The sequence below is a fragment of the Manacus candei genome, unplaced genomic scaffold (genome assembly GCF_025592945.1).
Source record: "Manacus candei isolate 608988 ecotype Guabito, Panama unplaced genomic scaffold, ASM2559294v1 h1tg000005l, whole genome shotgun sequence".
NCBI lineage: Eukaryota > Metazoa > Chordata > Aves > Passeriformes > Pipridae > Manacus > Manacus candei.
In genome coordinates, this window is record NW_026138053.1 from 23,368,878 (window position 1) to 23,374,180 (window position 5,303).

Consider the following 5,303-nt stretch of genomic DNA (forward strand, 5'->3'; position numbering starts at 1 on the left):
CCAGAGCATGCTCTTGCCTGGCCTGTGTCCCTTTCATTGTGTCCTGGTGGACAACACTGTCCCTGCAGTATGTTGTCCCAAGGGCTGCCCAGGCATGCCCTCCCTTGCCCAGGGTGAGAATTAGTCTCCCCTAATCTAGTAGTGCTACAACAGCTGTATCTGGTGGGGTTGTACTGCAGATCTGGGAATGCCTAGGGAGCAAGGTGGGGCAGTTGGGCTGGGGCAGGGGCTTGGTGGGAGCTAGTGAAGGGGATGTAGTGGGACAGTAGCCAGGAAAGATCCTTTGCCCCATGCTGCTGAGACCAATTTCCTCTACTGGAAACAAAATTTCATAGGCATCCATCCCACAAAGCCTGGAGCAGGAACCCTTAGACTTGCTCTCTCTGATAATTTTCAGTCTTTCCAGAGCATGAGTTTTGCTCTATATGGTTAAAAATTTAAGACCTTAGACCATGTGCTGTCACTCTCCAGCCCGATGTGAGCCGAGACAAGCTTTGGTCTTTACAGAGAACAAGAAAGGAAACACCTCCCCCCAGTGACTGCTGCCGGGGCAAACTCATTCCCTCTTGGTCTGTGATGGGGCCACATGGCAGCCCTTTATCCCCCTCCCTGTCTTCCAGCACTCCCCAAGGCATGCCAGTTTTGCCATAAGCAAGGGCTGGCACTGGCTAATTCTACCTATTGCTGTAGGTAAGAGTGACCACAGCCCTGCAGAACTGGTGAGGCTTCTCAGGGCTTAAGCAGCTAAGACAGCTGTCAAGATAAAATACTGGCCTCCTCTCCCCAGTGAATAAAGACAGAATAAATGGATGCTGGTGTTTATTGTCTCCTGTTTGGTACTGCATGTTGCTGACTGTGGTCCCAGTATGCAAGCAGACTTGGCCAACGTTGTCTTAGTTGTGCAAGTCAAAGCCAAACCTGGAGCAAAGCTGCTGGCACAGACTGCTGCTTTGGTGAAGAAGGAGGTGCTGGAGGCAGTGGCTCTGGCTTTTGGCTGGCCAGCCATCTCTCAGCAAGTCCTGGTGCACATGTGCCTGGGGGTTTTGTGGAACCCCTCTGTGCTCTCAGGATAGCAGGGAGGGGGACAAGTTCAGCCCTTCCCAGTAAGTATGTTGAAGAGATGACAGTCAAGTGGATTTCATCAAAAGACCTCACAGGCAGGGTGGCATTAGCACTAGTGGGGTGTCAGGCAAGGGTGAGGCTGCTTTTAGCAAAGGAGTAAATAATTTTGTGGTGAACCACTTGATGTCAGCATGGGTTCACAGAGGGGAAGTCCTGCCTAAACGATGTGATAACTCCCTCAGAAGAAATGACTGGCTTGGTAGATGAGGGAAGAGTAGGGCATGTTGTCTACCCTGACTTGTGTCAGGCTTTTGATATGGTCCCCTGTAACATCCTCATAGTGAAGCTGTTGATGTATGGGCTGGATGAGCCCAGAGATAGATGGAAAATGGGCTGAAAGGCTGGTCCCAACAGCGTGGTGATCAGTGGTGTAGGCAGGGGTCCACAGTAGGTCCAGGCAATTAAACATCTTCACTGAAGATCTGCATGACGGAGAAATCTGTTGACAGAAACTTTTTGATGTTCAACAAAGGGAATTGCAAAGTCCTGCACTTGGGAAAGAACAATCACATGCACCAGTACGTGCTGGGGCCGCCCATCTGGAACACACCTCTTCAGAGAAGGCTGTGAGGGTCCAGGTTAGCCTGCAATGTGCCCTTGCAGCAGAGAGCTAAGGGTATCCTGGGCTTCTTTAGGGAAGTGTTGCTGGCATGTTGAGGGAAGTGATCCTTCCCCTCTGCTTGGGTGAGGCCACACCTGCGCGCTGTGTCCAGTTCTGGGCTCTCCAGTACAGGAGCTACTGGTGAGAGTCCATCGAAGGGCCATGAAGGGATGGAATGTCTCTCCTATGAGGAAAGATTAAGAGATGTGGAATTGTTCAGGCTGGAGGAGGCTGAGGGGGAATCTTATTAATGTATATAAGTAGCAGGAGGGAGGGTGAAAAGACAGGACCAGTGATAGGACATGGATACAAACTGAAAAAGAAGGGGTTCCCTATGAACATCAGGAAACACTTAAGTGCTGTGAGAGTAACTGAGCATTGGCACAGCTTGTCCAGAGGTGGTGTGTAGTCTCTATTCTTGGAGTTATTAAAAGCCACCTGGAGAAGTTCATGGGTAACTGCTCGAGACAACCCCGCCTGAGCATGGGCTTGGACAAACAGCTGCCAGGAGCCTTCTGACCTCAGGCAGTCTGTGAATTTTAAAGATATTTAAATCTCCCCATTTGGCTGGGAGAGGAGCTGGTGCCAGCTTTATCCCTTCTCTGGGGTCCCTGAGCTCAGCTATGAGCCGTGTCCCTGTCCCTCCTCAGGGGGACTTCCAGCACAGCTGCCCCTGCAAGTTCCCCTGTGCAGTTTCCCCTTAGGTGAGAATATGGTGATATGCTGATGCCAAGGTGGAGACAGGATTGCTGTGGGGAAGAACTTGCTGCTGGCCTCTGGCAGTGACCATGGGCAGAAGCAGCACCCCCCTCTCCCCAGCACCCATTCTAAGGATTAAAGAACCCATTGGCCCCTGCCACCTTACAGGGACAAAGGGAGCAACCACCACACACCTTACAGGGACACGGGCACACCTGGGGCACCTTGGTGGGACACAGACAGCGGCCAGGAACCTCTTGGGGATGTAGATGGACACCCTGACAGAACGGGAGCCCCTCTCCTTGGGAATGTGGTACCCGTGGGGCACCTCATGGCCGTGGGTGGCTGTTCTGCCTCAGATCCCGCCCTGCATGGACAGCAGTGCTCACCTGTTCCGCTGCCGTTCCATTGCCAATGGCCAAGCGCTGGCTCTAGCTGGAGCTGGGACCAGGGGATCTGGGGAAGGTCCTGCTCTTCCGAAATCTTTCTGCTACCTTCCTTTGGTAGTACTCGTGCCGGAGCTGTTGCAGGTAAAGGCGATGCACAGACCTGGTGGTCCTGAGCAGCAGCATGGTTTCAGCCCTCATCATCTTGTAAAATTGGGCATGGCTAAAGGTGCGTTTTGCCCGGCGGCCTGTCCTCACGGACTGTGAAGCTGCCTGTTCCCTTCCCTGGAAGTGACAGAGCCAGGGGCACAATGAAGTGCACAGGAGCTTGAGGGGCCAAGAAGGGTCCTGTTGGCCTTGTCTTCCTCTGGGAGCATTTCAGCCTTAACAGGACTGCTCCAGGCAGCACGCTGGGCTGAGGAAACCTCTGGCAGGTTCCATGTCATGCTGGGGGCTTCCAGAGAGTGTCAGACCTGTGGCTTGGTGTGTCCCTGGGGAAGAGGCAGAGGACCCCTCGGGGCCTGCTGAGGCTCTCTTGCCCATGCTGGGTTTTGGTTTTTCATAGCCAAGGCTGTTGTGCTTACCTGCACCTGTCTCTTCCTGTATGAGTGCTCTTGAGTGCTCGCCTGACTCTGGGGTTCCTGCACATTTCTGCAGATGCGAAGTATAATAAAAGCCACACCAATCACCCCCATGATTTGCCAGTTCCTGCAGAGCAGATGGGGCATGTTCCCCTGGGCAAGGTAGACCCAAAGCTGGCCCAGAGGGTAGGGCAGGTCAGAGGCTGCGCTCCCTGTGACAAGGGATGGTTTTTTTGGGCCCTTAGGAATGATGGCTGTCTTGACCCTGACCCTCTTGGCGGCAGTGGGTGACAGAGACAGGCTCCAGAGCACCATGGCCAGGGACAGCACCAGGAGGAGCCTCATTGTGGTCTCATTGAGGAAACCACCTCAACATGCTGTCACCCAGAGCAGAGCTCAGGCAGCAACCACCTGGATTGAGGGGTCGCCCCGCTGGAACGTGTTTGCAGGTATAGCCAGTGTGTTGTCACAGGCTGCTGTGGCACAAGGCTCTGGGATGTCACAAAGGCTCTTTCCACCTGGCCAGCAGGTGATGAAGGCTGAGGTGGAGCTGGAGAGGACCTGGGTAGGCGCTTTTTGAAGCCTGCTGCTCCCACTGCTGTGCCTTGGAGGGGAATATTGAAATCTTCCTCCCCTGGGCACCCCCTGGGACCCCCACCAGGACATGGGCACCCTGCTGGGATGTGAGGCCCTCCTCCTGGAATGTGGCACCAGGAGAGCCCCTCACAGCCATGGATGCCTGCTCTCTCCCACCCCAGTTCTCCCATGGCTCCCAGAGCACACGTTCTGGAAACCTGCAAACAGCAGCCTGGCTCACACCCCTGCCTTCCATGTTGCTCCTTCTGTGGATGCCCTCGGTACCGAAAGGACTTGCAGAGGAACAATAAACTTCATTGATACGAACAGTGCAAGAAGATTCTGAAAGTAGGCTGCTCCCAGCAGGAATTTTGCTGAGTTTTAGAGATGTCTCTGTGCATGGGCATGCTCTGTCTGTCATGTTTGGGGAAACAGAGCATGGCGTTTGGGATGCCAGTGGGCCCTGGCAACACCTTTGGGAGGGTGGCAAAGGGGACCCCCCCCGAGAGTTGCTAAATGCCCGCTGGCTGTTGTGCTGCGTGGACATCCTGCAGAGAATTCACTGCTCTCTGGAAGAAAATACTCCGGCTGGCATTGTTATCCACCTACTTCCAAGCCACTACCCCTCTTCCAGGTGCAATGCTTGCAATCACACCAACTTTGGAGATTCTAAGGACTAAGGAACCCAGTGGGTCATGGGCAGGCACTGGGCACATGTTACAGGGACATGAGGAGCAACCACCACTGGCAAAACAGTTCACGGAATCATAGAATATCCTGAGCTGGAAGGGGCCCACAAGGATCCCTTCAAGGATCCCATCAAAGTCCAACTCCTGTCCCTGCACAGAATCACAGAATGGTTAAGGTTGGAAGGGGCCACAGTAGGTCATCATTTTTCATCGTCAGGGTGGTCAGACATTGGAGTCATCATCCCTGTAGGTGTTTAAGAGGCATCTGTAGCTGGGCAATGTGGCTCAGTGGTTTAGGGGTCACAGTGGGCAGCGCTGGGTTGATGGTTGGGCTCATTAGATCTTAAAGCTCTCTTCCAGCCTTGACGATTCCCTGATCCTATAATTCTACGACACGACCCACGGGGCCCTGCGCACGCAGTGGCCTCTGCCGCTCGCGGGGACACGGGCTCCAGGACACGGTCGCTGGTCACCACGTGGGCCGGCGGGGCAGGGGCTGGCCGGACACACGGCCCCGCGCTCTCGCCCAGCCCCGCTGCGGGGCCGTGCCCGCCCCGGGGGCCGGGCCGTGCGGGCCGTGCGGGCGCTGCTCTCTGCTGCGGCGGGCGGGCGGCTCCGGGGGCGGAAGGGGCGGGCGCGGCCCGGCGCG

The 5,303-nt window shown here is 55.2% G+C and overlaps 1 long non-coding RNA gene across 1 annotated transcript; it reads right to left on the reverse strand.

The window, feature by feature from the left end:
* Positions 1–696: 696 nt before the first annotated feature.
* LOC127479893 (uncharacterized) lies at positions 697–5,062 on the reverse strand. The gene is made up of 3 exons (XR_007907694.1): positions 3,393–5,062; positions 2,812–3,093; positions 697–1,907 (listed from the first exon to the last, which is right to left on the reverse strand). It is a non-coding gene; the product is annotated as an uncharacterized LOC127479893 (long non-coding RNA).
* Between the last annotated feature and the right edge of the window lie 241 nt (positions 5,063–5,303).